This window comes from Ascidiella aspersa, chromosome 4 (genome assembly GCF_963924565.1).
Source record: "Ascidiella aspersa chromosome 4, kaAscAspe10.2, whole genome shotgun sequence".
NCBI classification, from domain to species: domain Eukaryota; kingdom Metazoa; phylum Chordata; class Ascidiacea; order Phlebobranchia; family Ascidiidae; genus Ascidiella; species Ascidiella aspersa.
Window position 1 is genome coordinate 24,254,418 of NC_139450.1, and position 9,863 is coordinate 24,264,280.

At 39.0% G+C, this 9,863-nt stretch overlaps 22 non-coding genes and 31 pseudogenes across 22 annotated transcripts; all 53 read right to left on the reverse strand.

Annotated features, from left to right (window-relative positions):
* Nucleotides 1-32: 32 nt before the first annotated feature.
* LOC146153257 (5S ribosomal RNA) lies at nucleotides 33-151 on the reverse strand. The gene has a single exon (XR_014494878.1). It is a non-coding gene; the product is annotated as a 5S ribosomal RNA (ribosomal RNA).
* Nucleotides 152-225: 74 nt separating this feature from the next.
* Nucleotides 226-344, reverse strand: LOC146153258 (5S ribosomal RNA; annotated as a pseudogene).
* A 64-nt stretch (nucleotides 345-408) lies between these two features.
* Nucleotides 409-527, reverse strand: LOC146153259 (5S ribosomal RNA). Its single transcript, XR_014495948.1, has one exon. It is a non-coding gene; the product is annotated as a 5S ribosomal RNA (ribosomal RNA).
* A 64-nt stretch (nucleotides 528-591) lies between these two features.
* Nucleotides 592-710, reverse strand: LOC146153260 (5S ribosomal RNA; annotated as a pseudogene).
* A 65-nt stretch (nucleotides 711-775) lies between these two features.
* On the reverse strand, nucleotides 776-894 carry LOC146153261 (5S ribosomal RNA; annotated as a pseudogene).
* A 65-nt stretch (nucleotides 895-959) lies between these two features.
* LOC146153262 (5S ribosomal RNA) lies at nucleotides 960-1,078 on the reverse strand. Its single transcript, XR_014496678.1, has one exon. It is a non-coding gene; the product is annotated as a 5S ribosomal RNA (ribosomal RNA).
* A 64-nt stretch (nucleotides 1,079-1,142) lies between these two features.
* Nucleotides 1,143-1,261, reverse strand: LOC146153263 (5S ribosomal RNA). Its single transcript, XR_014494880.1, has one exon. It is a non-coding gene; the product is annotated as a 5S ribosomal RNA (ribosomal RNA).
* A 74-nt stretch (nucleotides 1,262-1,335) lies between these two features.
* LOC146153264 (5S ribosomal RNA) lies at nucleotides 1,336-1,454 on the reverse strand (annotated as a pseudogene).
* Nucleotides 1,455-1,517: 63 nt separating this feature from the next.
* On the reverse strand, nucleotides 1,518-1,636 carry LOC146153265 (5S ribosomal RNA; annotated as a pseudogene).
* Nucleotides 1,637-1,709: 73 nt separating this feature from the next.
* Nucleotides 1,710-1,828, reverse strand: LOC146153266 (5S ribosomal RNA; annotated as a pseudogene).
* A 74-nt stretch (nucleotides 1,829-1,902) lies between these two features.
* LOC146153267 (5S ribosomal RNA) lies at nucleotides 1,903-2,021 on the reverse strand. Its single transcript, XR_014497708.1, has one exon. It is a non-coding gene; the product is annotated as a 5S ribosomal RNA (ribosomal RNA).
* Nucleotides 2,022-2,085: 64 nt separating this feature from the next.
* On the reverse strand, nucleotides 2,086-2,204 carry LOC146153268 (5S ribosomal RNA; annotated as a pseudogene).
* A 65-nt stretch (nucleotides 2,205-2,269) lies between these two features.
* On the reverse strand, nucleotides 2,270-2,388 carry LOC146153269 (5S ribosomal RNA; annotated as a pseudogene).
* Nucleotides 2,389-2,453: 65 nt separating this feature from the next.
* LOC146153270 (5S ribosomal RNA) lies at nucleotides 2,454-2,571 on the reverse strand. Its single transcript, XR_014497671.1, has one exon. It is a non-coding gene; the product is annotated as a 5S ribosomal RNA (ribosomal RNA).
* A 65-nt stretch (nucleotides 2,572-2,636) lies between these two features.
* LOC146153271 (5S ribosomal RNA) lies at nucleotides 2,637-2,755 on the reverse strand. The gene has a single exon (XR_014497246.1). It is a non-coding gene; the product is annotated as a 5S ribosomal RNA (ribosomal RNA).
* A 73-nt stretch (nucleotides 2,756-2,828) lies between these two features.
* LOC146153272 (5S ribosomal RNA) lies at nucleotides 2,829-2,947 on the reverse strand (annotated as a pseudogene).
* Nucleotides 2,948-3,012: 65 nt separating this feature from the next.
* Nucleotides 3,013-3,131, reverse strand: LOC146153273 (5S ribosomal RNA; annotated as a pseudogene).
* A 65-nt stretch (nucleotides 3,132-3,196) lies between these two features.
* LOC146153274 (5S ribosomal RNA) lies at nucleotides 3,197-3,315 on the reverse strand (annotated as a pseudogene).
* A 65-nt stretch (nucleotides 3,316-3,380) lies between these two features.
* Nucleotides 3,381-3,499, reverse strand: LOC146153275 (5S ribosomal RNA). The gene has a single exon (XR_014494881.1). It is a non-coding gene; the product is annotated as a 5S ribosomal RNA (ribosomal RNA).
* A 64-nt stretch (nucleotides 3,500-3,563) lies between these two features.
* Nucleotides 3,564-3,682, reverse strand: LOC146153276 (5S ribosomal RNA). Its single transcript, XR_014494882.1, has one exon. It is a non-coding gene; the product is annotated as a 5S ribosomal RNA (ribosomal RNA).
* A 74-nt stretch (nucleotides 3,683-3,756) lies between these two features.
* LOC146153277 (5S ribosomal RNA) lies at nucleotides 3,757-3,875 on the reverse strand (annotated as a pseudogene).
* A 65-nt stretch (nucleotides 3,876-3,940) lies between these two features.
* On the reverse strand, nucleotides 3,941-4,059 carry LOC146153278 (5S ribosomal RNA; annotated as a pseudogene).
* Nucleotides 4,060-4,122: 63 nt separating this feature from the next.
* Nucleotides 4,123-4,241, reverse strand: LOC146153279 (5S ribosomal RNA). Its single transcript, XR_014498038.1, has one exon. It is a non-coding gene; the product is annotated as a 5S ribosomal RNA (ribosomal RNA).
* A 74-nt stretch (nucleotides 4,242-4,315) lies between these two features.
* LOC146153280 (5S ribosomal RNA) lies at nucleotides 4,316-4,434 on the reverse strand (annotated as a pseudogene).
* A 64-nt stretch (nucleotides 4,435-4,498) lies between these two features.
* LOC146153281 (5S ribosomal RNA) lies at nucleotides 4,499-4,617 on the reverse strand. The gene has a single exon (XR_014494883.1). It is a non-coding gene; the product is annotated as a 5S ribosomal RNA (ribosomal RNA).
* Nucleotides 4,618-4,691: 74 nt separating this feature from the next.
* Nucleotides 4,692-4,810, reverse strand: LOC146153282 (5S ribosomal RNA; annotated as a pseudogene).
* Nucleotides 4,811-4,884: 74 nt separating this feature from the next.
* LOC146153283 (5S ribosomal RNA) lies at nucleotides 4,885-5,003 on the reverse strand (annotated as a pseudogene).
* Nucleotides 5,004-5,068: 65 nt separating this feature from the next.
* LOC146153284 (5S ribosomal RNA) lies at nucleotides 5,069-5,187 on the reverse strand (annotated as a pseudogene).
* Nucleotides 5,188-5,252: 65 nt separating this feature from the next.
* LOC146153285 (5S ribosomal RNA) lies at nucleotides 5,253-5,374 on the reverse strand (annotated as a pseudogene).
* A 64-nt stretch (nucleotides 5,375-5,438) lies between these two features.
* LOC146153286 (5S ribosomal RNA) lies at nucleotides 5,439-5,557 on the reverse strand. Its single transcript, XR_014498061.1, has one exon. It is a non-coding gene; the product is annotated as a 5S ribosomal RNA (ribosomal RNA).
* A 65-nt stretch (nucleotides 5,558-5,622) lies between these two features.
* On the reverse strand, nucleotides 5,623-5,741 carry LOC146153287 (5S ribosomal RNA). The gene has a single exon (XR_014495371.1). It is a non-coding gene; the product is annotated as a 5S ribosomal RNA (ribosomal RNA).
* Nucleotides 5,742-5,815: 74 nt separating this feature from the next.
* On the reverse strand, nucleotides 5,816-5,934 carry LOC146153288 (5S ribosomal RNA; annotated as a pseudogene).
* A 64-nt stretch (nucleotides 5,935-5,998) lies between these two features.
* LOC146153289 (5S ribosomal RNA) lies at nucleotides 5,999-6,117 on the reverse strand (annotated as a pseudogene).
* Nucleotides 6,118-6,181: 64 nt separating this feature from the next.
* On the reverse strand, nucleotides 6,182-6,300 carry LOC146153290 (5S ribosomal RNA). Its single transcript, XR_014498506.1, has one exon. It is a non-coding gene; the product is annotated as a 5S ribosomal RNA (ribosomal RNA).
* A 63-nt stretch (nucleotides 6,301-6,363) lies between these two features.
* Nucleotides 6,364-6,482, reverse strand: LOC146153291 (5S ribosomal RNA). Its single transcript, XR_014497519.1, has one exon. It is a non-coding gene; the product is annotated as a 5S ribosomal RNA (ribosomal RNA).
* A 73-nt stretch (nucleotides 6,483-6,555) lies between these two features.
* Nucleotides 6,556-6,674, reverse strand: LOC146153292 (5S ribosomal RNA; annotated as a pseudogene).
* A 74-nt stretch (nucleotides 6,675-6,748) lies between these two features.
* Nucleotides 6,749-6,867, reverse strand: LOC146153293 (5S ribosomal RNA; annotated as a pseudogene).
* Nucleotides 6,868-6,941: 74 nt separating this feature from the next.
* Nucleotides 6,942-7,060, reverse strand: LOC146153294 (5S ribosomal RNA). Its single transcript, XR_014498444.1, has one exon. It is a non-coding gene; the product is annotated as a 5S ribosomal RNA (ribosomal RNA).
* A 74-nt stretch (nucleotides 7,061-7,134) lies between these two features.
* Nucleotides 7,135-7,253, reverse strand: LOC146153295 (5S ribosomal RNA; annotated as a pseudogene).
* A 64-nt stretch (nucleotides 7,254-7,317) lies between these two features.
* Nucleotides 7,318-7,436, reverse strand: LOC146153296 (5S ribosomal RNA; annotated as a pseudogene).
* A 64-nt stretch (nucleotides 7,437-7,500) lies between these two features.
* Nucleotides 7,501-7,619, reverse strand: LOC146153297 (5S ribosomal RNA). Its single transcript, XR_014498507.1, has one exon. It is a non-coding gene; the product is annotated as a 5S ribosomal RNA (ribosomal RNA).
* A 63-nt stretch (nucleotides 7,620-7,682) lies between these two features.
* On the reverse strand, nucleotides 7,683-7,801 carry LOC146153298 (5S ribosomal RNA). The gene has a single exon (XR_014497520.1). It is a non-coding gene; the product is annotated as a 5S ribosomal RNA (ribosomal RNA).
* Nucleotides 7,802-7,874: 73 nt separating this feature from the next.
* Nucleotides 7,875-7,993, reverse strand: LOC146153299 (5S ribosomal RNA; annotated as a pseudogene).
* Nucleotides 7,994-8,067: 74 nt separating this feature from the next.
* Nucleotides 8,068-8,186, reverse strand: LOC146153300 (5S ribosomal RNA; annotated as a pseudogene).
* Nucleotides 8,187-8,260: 74 nt separating this feature from the next.
* Nucleotides 8,261-8,379, reverse strand: LOC146153301 (5S ribosomal RNA; annotated as a pseudogene).
* Nucleotides 8,380-8,443: 64 nt separating this feature from the next.
* LOC146153302 (5S ribosomal RNA) lies at nucleotides 8,444-8,562 on the reverse strand. The gene has a single exon (XR_014495935.1). It is a non-coding gene; the product is annotated as a 5S ribosomal RNA (ribosomal RNA).
* Nucleotides 8,563-8,626: 64 nt separating this feature from the next.
* Nucleotides 8,627-8,745, reverse strand: LOC146153303 (5S ribosomal RNA). Its single transcript, XR_014498115.1, has one exon. It is a non-coding gene; the product is annotated as a 5S ribosomal RNA (ribosomal RNA).
* Nucleotides 8,746-8,793: 48 nt separating this feature from the next.
* LOC146153304 (5S ribosomal RNA) lies at nucleotides 8,794-8,912 on the reverse strand (annotated as a pseudogene).
* Nucleotides 8,913-8,986: 74 nt separating this feature from the next.
* LOC146153305 (5S ribosomal RNA) lies at nucleotides 8,987-9,105 on the reverse strand (annotated as a pseudogene).
* A 64-nt stretch (nucleotides 9,106-9,169) lies between these two features.
* On the reverse strand, nucleotides 9,170-9,288 carry LOC146153306 (5S ribosomal RNA). The gene has a single exon (XR_014494884.1). It is a non-coding gene; the product is annotated as a 5S ribosomal RNA (ribosomal RNA).
* A 64-nt stretch (nucleotides 9,289-9,352) lies between these two features.
* LOC146153307 (5S ribosomal RNA) lies at nucleotides 9,353-9,471 on the reverse strand (annotated as a pseudogene).
* A 65-nt stretch (nucleotides 9,472-9,536) lies between these two features.
* Nucleotides 9,537-9,655, reverse strand: LOC146153308 (5S ribosomal RNA; annotated as a pseudogene).
* Nucleotides 9,656-9,720: 65 nt separating this feature from the next.
* On the reverse strand, nucleotides 9,721-9,839 carry LOC146153309 (5S ribosomal RNA). Its single transcript, XR_014496679.1, has one exon. It is a non-coding gene; the product is annotated as a 5S ribosomal RNA (ribosomal RNA).
* Between the last annotated feature and the right edge of the window lie 24 nt (nucleotides 9,840-9,863).

Here is a 9,863-nt window from a genome sequence, read left to right on the forward strand (position 1 = left end):
TAAAAATGTAAAAACTTAAATAAATCATATTTTGCCTACGACAATTGGTATTCCTAGGCGGTCACCCATCCAAGTACTAACCAATCCCGACGTTGCTTAACTTCCGAGATCGGACGAGATCGGGTGCATTCAACCTGGTATGGTCGTAGACAGTATTGGTCAACATTTTTTGGTCTAAAATCTTTAAAAATGTTAACATTTAAATATATTTTAAAAATCATATTTTGCCTATGACAATTGGTATTGCTAGGCGGTCACCCATCCAAGTACTAACCAATCCCGACGTTACTTAACTTCCGAGATCGGACGAGATCGGGTGCATTCAACCTGGTATGGTCGTAAGCAGTATTTCTCAACATTTTACGTCTAATCTATTTAAAAAAGTAAAAACTTAAATAAATCATATTTTGCCTACGACAATTGGTATTCCTAGGAGGTCACCCATCCAAGTACTAACCAATCCCGACGTTGCTTAACTTCCGAGATCGGACGAGATCGGGTGCATTCAACCTGGTATGGTCGTAGACAGTATTGGTCAACATTTATGATCTAATCTATTTAAAAATGTAAAAACTTAAACAAATCATATTGTGCCTACGACAATTGGTATTCCAAGGCGGTCACCCATCCAAGTACTAACCAATCCCGACGTTGCTTAACTTCCGAGATCGGACGAGATGGGGTGCATTCAACCTGGTATGGTCGTAGCCAGTATTGGTCAACATTTTTAGGTCTAATCTATTTAAAAATGTAAAAACTTAAATAAATCATATTTTGCCTACGACAATTGGTATTCCTAGGTGGTCACCCATCCAAGTACTAACCAATCCCGACGTTGCTTAACTTCCGAGATCGGACGATATCGGGTGCATTCAACCTGGTATGTTCGTAGCCAGTAATAGTCAACATTTTTTGGTCTAATCTATTTAAAAATGTAAAAACTTAAATAAATCATATTTTGCCTACGACAATTGCTATTCCTAGGCGGTCACCCATCCAAGTACTAACCAATCCCGACGTTGCTTAACTTCCGAGATCGGACGAGATCGGGTGCATTCAACCTGGTATGGTCGTAGACAGTATTGGTCAACATTTTTGGTCTAATCTATTTAAAAATGTAAAAACTTAAATAAATCATATTATGCCTACGACAATTGGTATTCCTAGGCGGTCACCCATCCAAGTACTAACCAATCCCGACGTTGCTTAACTTCCGAGATCGGACGAGATCGGGTGCATTCAACCTGGTATGGTCGTAGACAGTATTGGTCAACATTTTTTGGTCTAAAATCTTTGAAAATGTTAACATTTAATTATATTTTAAAAGTCATATTTTGCCTATGACAATTGGTATTCCTAGGCGGTCACCCATCCAAGTACTAACCAATACCGACGTTGCTTAACTTCCGAGGTCGGACGAGATCGTGTGCATTCAACCTGGTATGGTCGTGGACAGTATTGGTCAACATTTATGGTCTAATGTATTTAAAAATGTAAAACTTAAATAAATCATATTGTGCCTAAGACAATTGGTATTCCTAGGCGGTCACCCATCCAAGTACTAACCAATCCCAACGTTGCTTAACTTCCGAGATCGGACGTGATCGGGTGCATTGAACCTGGTATGGTCGTAGACAGTGTTGGTAAACATTTTTTGGTCTAAAATCTTTAAAATGCTAACATTTAAATATATTTTAAAAATAATATTTTGCCTATGACAATTGGTATTCCTAGGCGGTCACCCATCCAAGTAGCAACCAATCCCGATGTTGCTTAACTTCCGAGATCGGACGAGATCGTGTGCATTCAACCTGGTTTGGTCGTAGACAGTATTGGTCAACATTTTTTGGTCTAAAATCTTCAAAAATGTTAACATTTAAATATATTTTATAAATCATATTTTGCCTATGACAATTGGAATTCCTATGCGGTCACCCATCCAAGTACTAACCAATCCCGACGTTGCTTAACTTCCGAGATCGGACGAGATCGGGTGCATTCAACCTGGTATGGTCGTAGACAGTATTGGTCAACATTTATGGTCTAATCTATTTAAAAATGTAAAAACTTAAACAAATCATATTGTGCCAACGACAATTGGTATTCCTAGGCGGTCACCCATCCAAGTACTAACCAATCCCGACGTTGCTTAACTTCCGAGATCAGACGAGATGGGGTGCATTCAACCTGGTATGGTCGTATGCAGTATTGGTCAACATTTTTAGGTCTAATCTTTTTAAAAATGTAAAAACTTAAATAAATCATATTTTGCCTACGACAATTGGTATTCCTAGGCGGTCACCCATCCAAGTACTCACCAATCCCGACGTTGCTTAACTTCCGAGATCGGACGAGATCGGGTGCATTCAACCTGGTATGTTCGTAGCCAGGATTGGTCAACATTTTTTGGTCTAATCTATTTAAAAATGTAAAAACTTAAATAAATCATATTTTGCCTACGACAATTGGTATTCCAGGCGGTCACCCATCCAAGTACTAACCAATCCCGACGTTGCTTAACTTCCGAGATCGGACGAGATCGGGTGCATTCAACCTGGTATGGTCGTATGCAGTATTGGTCAACATTTTTAGGTCTAATCTATTTAAAAATGTAAAAACTTAAATAAATCATATTTTGCCTACGTCAATTGGTATTCCTAGGCGGTCACCCATCCAAGTACTAACCAATCCCGACGTTGCTTAACTTCCGAGATCGGACGAGATCGGGTGCATTCAACCTGGTATGGTCGTAGACAGTATTGGTCAAAATTTTTTGGTCTAAAATCTTTAAAAATGTTAACATTTAAATATATTTTAAAATCATATTTTGCCTATGACAATTGGTATTGCTGGGCGGTCACCCATCCAAGTACTAACCAATCCCGACGTTGCTTAACTTCCGAGATCGGACGAGATCGGGTGCATTCAACCTGGTATGTTCGTAGCCAGTATTGGTCAACATTTTTTGGTCTAATCTATTTAAAAATGTAAAAACTTAAACAAATCATATTGTGCCTACGACAATTGGTATTCCTAGGCGGTCACCCATCCAAGTACTAACCAATCCCGACGTTGCTTAACTTCCGAGATCGGACGAGATGGGGTGCATTCAACCTGGTATGGTCGTAGCCAGTATTGGTCAACATTTTTAGGTCTAATCTATTTAAAAATGTAAAAACTTAAATAAATCATATTTTGCCTACGACAATTGGTATTCCTAGGTGGTCACCCATCCAAGTACTAACCAATCCCGACGTTGCTTAACTTCCGAGATCGGACGATATCGGGTGCATTCAACCTGGTATGTTCGTAGTCAGTATTAGTCAACATTTTTTGGTCTAATCTATTTAAAAATGTAAAAACTTAAATAAATCATATTTTGCCTACGACAATTGGTATTCCTAGGCGGTCACCCATCCAAGTACTAACCAATCCCGACGTTGCTTAACTTCCGAGATCGGACGAGATCGGGTGCATTCAACCTGGTATGGTCGTAGACACTATTGGTCAACATTTATGGTCTAATCTATTTAAAAATTTAAAAACTTAAATAAATGATATTATGCCTACGACAATTGGTATTCCTAGGCGGTCACCCATCCAAGTACTAACCAATCCCGACGTTGCTTAACTTCCGAGATCGGACGAGATCGGGTGCATTCAACCTGGTATGGTCGTAGACAGTATTGGTCAAAATTTTTTGGTCTAAAATCTTTGAAAATGTTAACGTTTAAATATATTTTAAAAATCATATTTTGCCTATGACAATTGGTATTGCTATGCGGTCACCAATCCAAGTACTAACCAATCCCGACGTTGCTTAACTTCCGAGATCGGACGAGATCGGGTGCATTCAACCTGGTATGGTCGTAGCCAGTATTGGTCAACATCCTTTGGTCTAATCTATTTAAAAATGTAAAAACTTAAATAAATCATATTTTGCCTACGACAATTGGTATTCCTAGGCGGTCACCCATCCAAGTACTAACCAATCCCGACGTTGCTTAACTTCCGAGGTCGGACGAGATCGTGTGCATTCAACCTGGTATGGTCGTGGACAGTATTGGTCAACATTTATGGTCTAATCTATTTAAAAATGTAAAACTTAAATAAATCATATTGTGCCTAAGACAATTGGTATTCCTAGGCGGTCACCCATCCAAGTACTAACCAATCCCAACGTTGCTTAACTTCCGAGATCGGACGTGATCGGGTGCATTCAACCTGGTATGGTCGTAGACAGTATTGGTCAAAATTTTTTGGTCTAAAATCTTTGAAAATGTTAACGTTTAAATATATTTTAAAAATCATATTTTGCCTATGACAATTGGTATTGCTATGCGGTCACCCATCCAAGTACTAACCAATCCCGACGTTGCTTAACTTCCGAGATCGGACGAGATCGGGTGCATTCAACCTGGTATGGTCGTAGACAGTATTCGTCAACATTTATGGTCTAATTTATTTAAAAATGTAAAAACTTAAATAAATGATATTATGCCTACGACAATTGGTATTCCTAGGCGGTCACCCATCCAAGTACTAACCAATCCCGACGTTGCTTAACTTCCGAGATCGGACGAGATCGGGTGCATTCAACCTGGTATGGTCGTAGACAGTATTGGTCAACATTTTTTGGTCTAAAATCTTTAAAAATGTTAACATTTAAATATATTTTAAAAATCATATTTTGCCTATGACAATTGGTATTGCTAGGCGGTCACCCATCCAAGTACTAACCAATCCCGACGTTGCTTAACTTCCGAGATCGGACGAGATTGGGTGCATTCAACCTGGTATGGTCGTAGACAGTAGTGGTCAACATTTTTTGGTCTAAAATCTTCAAAAATGTTAACATTTAAATATATTTTATAAATCATATTTTGCCTATGACAATTGGAATTCCTATGCGGTCACCCATCCAAGTACTAACCAATCCCGACGTTGCTTAACTTCCGAGATCGGACGAGATCGGGTGCATTCAACCTGGCATGGTCGTAGCCAGTATTGGTCAACATTTTTTGGTCTAATCTATTTAAAAATGTAAAAACTTAAATAAATCATATTTTGCCTACGACAATTGGTATTCCTAGGCGGTCACCCATCCAAGTACTAACCAATCCCGACGTTGCTTAACTTCCGAGATCGGACGAGATCGGGTGCATTCAATCTGGTATGTTCGTAGCCAGTATTGGTCAACATTTTTTGGTCTAATCTATATAAAAATGTAAAAACTTAAATAAATCATATTTTGCCTACGACAATTGGTATTCCTAGGCGGTCGTCACCCATCCAAGTACTAACCAATCCCGACGTTGCTTAACTTCCGAGATCGGACGAGATAGGGTGCATTCAACCTGGTATGGTCGTAGACAGTATTGCTTAACATTTATGGTCTAATCTATTTAAAAATGTAAAAACTTAAATAAATGATATTATGCCTACGACAATTGGTATTCCTAGGCGGTCACCCATCCAAGTACTAACCAATCCCGACGTTGCTTAACTTCCGAGATCGGACGAGATCGGGTGCATTCAAACTGGTATGGTCGTAGCCAGTATTGGTCAACATTCTTTGGTCTAATCTATTTAAAAATGTAAAAACTTAAATAAATCACATTTTGCCTACGACAATTGGTATTCCTAGGCGGTCACCCATCCAAGTACTAACCAATCCCGACGTTGCTTAACTTCCGAGATCGGACGAGATCGGGTGCATTCAACTTGGTATGGTCGTAGACAGTATTGGTCAACATTTTTTGGTCTAAAATCTTCAAAAATGTTAACATTTAAATATATGTTATAAATCATATTTTGCCTATGACAATTGGAATTCCTATGCGGTCACCCATCCAAGTACTAACCAATCCCGACGTTACTTAACTTCCGAGATCGGACGAGATCGGGTGCATTCAACCTGGTATGGTCGTAAGCAGTATTTCTCAACATTTTACGTCTAATCTATTTAAAAAAGTAAAAACTTAAATAAATCATATTTTGCCTACGACAATTGGTATTCCTAGGCGGTCACCCATCCAAGTACTAACCAATCCGGACGTTGCTTAACTTTCGAGATCGGACAAGATCGGGTGCATTCAACCTGGTAGGGTCGTAGACATTAATCGTCAACATTTATGGTCTAATCTATTTAAAAATGTAAAAACTTAAATAAATCATATTGTGCCTACGACAATTGGTATTCCTAGGCGGTCACCCATCCAAGTACTAACCAATCCTAACGTTGCTTAACTTCCGAGATCGGACGAGATCGGGTGCATTCAACCTGGTATGGTCGTGGACAGTATTGGTCAACATTTATGGTCTAATCTATTTAAAAATGTAAAACTTAAATAAATCGTATTGTGCCTACGACAATTGGTATTCCTAGGCGGTCACCCATCCAAGTACTAACCAATCCCAACGTTGCTTAACTTCCGAGATCGGACGAGATCGGGTGCATTGAACCTGGTATGGTCGTAGACAGTGTTGGTAATCATATTTTGGTCTAAAATCTTTAAAATGCTAACATTCAAATATATTTTAAAAATAATATTTTGCCTATGACAATTGGTATTCCTAGGCGGTCCCCCATCCAAGTACCAACCAATCCCGATGTTGCTTAACTTCCGAGATCGGACGAGATCGTGTGCATTCAACCTGGTTTGGTCGTAGACAGTATTGGTCAACATTTTTTGGTCTAGAATCTTTAAAAATGTTAACATTTAAATATATTTTAAAAATCATATTTTGCCTATGACAATTGGTATTGCTAGGCGGTCACCCATCCAAGTACTAACCAATCCCGACGTTGCTTAACTTCCGAGATCGGACGAGATCGGGTGCATTCAACCTGGTATGGTCGTAGACAGTATTGGTCAACATTTTTTGGTCTAAAATCTTCAAAAATGTTAACATTTAAATGTATTTTATAAATCATATTTTGCCTATGACAATTGGAATTCCTATGCGGTCACCCATCCAAGTACTAACCAATCCCGCCGTTGCTTAACTTCCGAGATCGGACGAGATCGGGTGCATTCAACTTGGTATGGTCGTAGACAGTATTGGTCAACATTTTTTGGTCTAAAATCTTCAAAAATGTTAACATTTAAATATATGTTATAAATCATATTTTGCCTATGACAATTGGAATTCCTATGCGGTCACCCATCCAAGTACTAACCAATCCCGACGTTACTTAACTTCCGAGATCGGACGAGATCGGGTGCATTCAACCTGGTATGGTCGTAACCAGTATTTCTCAACATTTTACGTCTAATCTATTTAAAAAAGTAAAAACTTAAATAAATCATATTTTGCCTACGACAATTGGTATTCCTAGGCGGTCACCCATCCAAGTACTAACCAATCCGGACGTTGCTTAACTTTCGAGATCGGACAAGATCGGGTGCATTCAACCTGGTAGGGTCGTAGACATTAATCGTCAACATTTATGGTCTAATCTATTTAAAAATGTAAAAACTTAAATAAATCATATTGTGCCTACGACAATTGGTATTCCTAGGCGGTCACCCATCCAAGTACTAACCAATCCTAACGTTGCTTAACTTCCGAGATCGGACGAGATCGGGTGCATTCAACCTGGTATGGTCGTGGACAGTATTGGTCAACATTTATGGTCTAATCTATTTAAAAATGTAAAACTTAAATAAATCATATTGTGCCTACGACAATTGGTATTCCTAGGCGGTCACCCATCCAAGTACTAACCAATCCCAACGTTGCTTAACTTCCGAGATCGGACGAGATCGGGTGCATTGAACCTGGTATGGTCGTAGACAGTGTTGGTAAACATATTTTGGTCTAAAATCTTTAAAATGCTAACATTTAAATATATTTTAAAAATAATATTTTGCCTATGACAATTGGTATTCCTAGGCGGTCCCCCATCCAAGTACCAACCAATCCCGATGTTGCTTAACTTCCGAGATCGGACGAGATCGTGTGCATTCAACCTGGTTTGGTCGTAGACAGTATTGGTCAACATTTTTTTGTCTAGAATCTTTAAAAATGTTAACATTTAAATATATTTTAAAAATCATATTTTGCCTATGACAATTGGTATTGCTAGGCGGTCACCCATCCAAGTACTAACCAATCCCGACGTTGCTTAACTTCCGAGATCGGACGAGATCGGGTGCATTCAACCTGGTATGGTCGTAGACAGTATTGGTCAACATTTTTTGGTCTAAAATCTTCAAAAATGTTAACATTTAAATATATTTTATAAATCATATTTTGCCTATGACAATTGGAATTCCTATGCGGTCACCCATCCAAGTACTAACCAATCCCGCCGTTGCTTCACTTCCGAGATCGGACGAGATCGGGTGCATTCAACCTGGTATGGTCGTAAGCAGTATTTATCAACATTTTACGTCTAATCTATTTAAAAAAGTAAAAACTTAAATAAATCATATTTTGCCTACGACGATTGGTATTCCTAGGCGGTCACCCATCCAAGTACTAACCAATCCCGACGTTGCTTAACTTCCGAGATCGGACGAGATCGGGTGCATTCAACCTGGTATGGTCGTAGACAGTATTGGGCAACATTTATGGTCTAATCTATTTAAATATGTAAAAACTTAAATAAATCATATTGTGCCTACGACAATTGGTATTCCTAGGCGGTCACCCATCCAAGTACTAACCAATCCCGACGTTGCTTAACTTCCCAGATCGGATGAGATCGGGTGCATTCAACCTGGTATGGTCGTAAGCAGTATTTCTCAACATTTTGCGTCTAATCTATTTAAAAAAGTAAAAACTTGCCTATGACAATTGGTATTGCTAGGCGGTCACCCATCCAAGTACTAACCAATCCCGACGTTGCTTAACTTCCGAGATCGGACGAGATCGGGTGCATTCAACCTGGTATGGTCGTAGACAGTATTGGTCAACATTTTTTGGTCTAAAATCTTCAAAAATGTTAACATTTAAATATATTTTATAAATCATATTTTGCCTATGACAATTGGAATTCCTATGCGGTCACCCATCCAAGTACTAACCAATCCCGACGTTACTTAACTTCCGAGATCGGACGAGATCGGGTGCATTCAACCTGGTATGGTCGTAAGCAGTATTTCTCAACATTTTACGTCTAATCTATTTAAAAAAGTAAAAACTTAAATAAATCATATTTTGCCTACGACAATTGGTATTCCTAGGCGGTCACCCATCCAAGTACTAACCAATCCCGACGTTGCTTAACTTCCGAGATCGGACGAGATCGGGTGCATTCAACCTGGTATGGTCGTAGACAGTATTGGTCAACATTTATGATCTAATCTATTTAAAAATGTAAAAACTTAAACAAATCATATTGTGCCTACGACAATTGGTATTCCAAGGCGGTCACCCATCCAAGTACTAACCAATCCCGACGTTGCTTAACTTCCGAGATCGGACGAGATGGGGTGCATTCAACCTGGTATGGTCGTAGCCAGTATTGGTCAACATTTTTAGGTCTAATCTATTTAAAAATGTAAAAACTTAAATAAATCATATTTTGCCTACGACAATTGGTATTCCTAGGTGGTCACCCATCCAAGTACTAACCAATCCCGACGTTGCTTAACTTCCGAGATCGGACGATATCGGGTGCATTCAACCTGGTATGTTCGTAGCCAGTAATAGTCAACATTTTTTGGTCTAATCTATTTAAAAATGTAAAAACTTAAATAAATCATATTTTGCCTACGACAATTGCTATTCCTAGGCGGTCACCCATCCAAGTACTAACCAATCCCGACGTTGCTTAACTTCCGAGATCGGACGAGATCGGGTGCATTCAACCTGGTATGGTCGTAGACAGTATTGGTCAACATTTTTGGTCT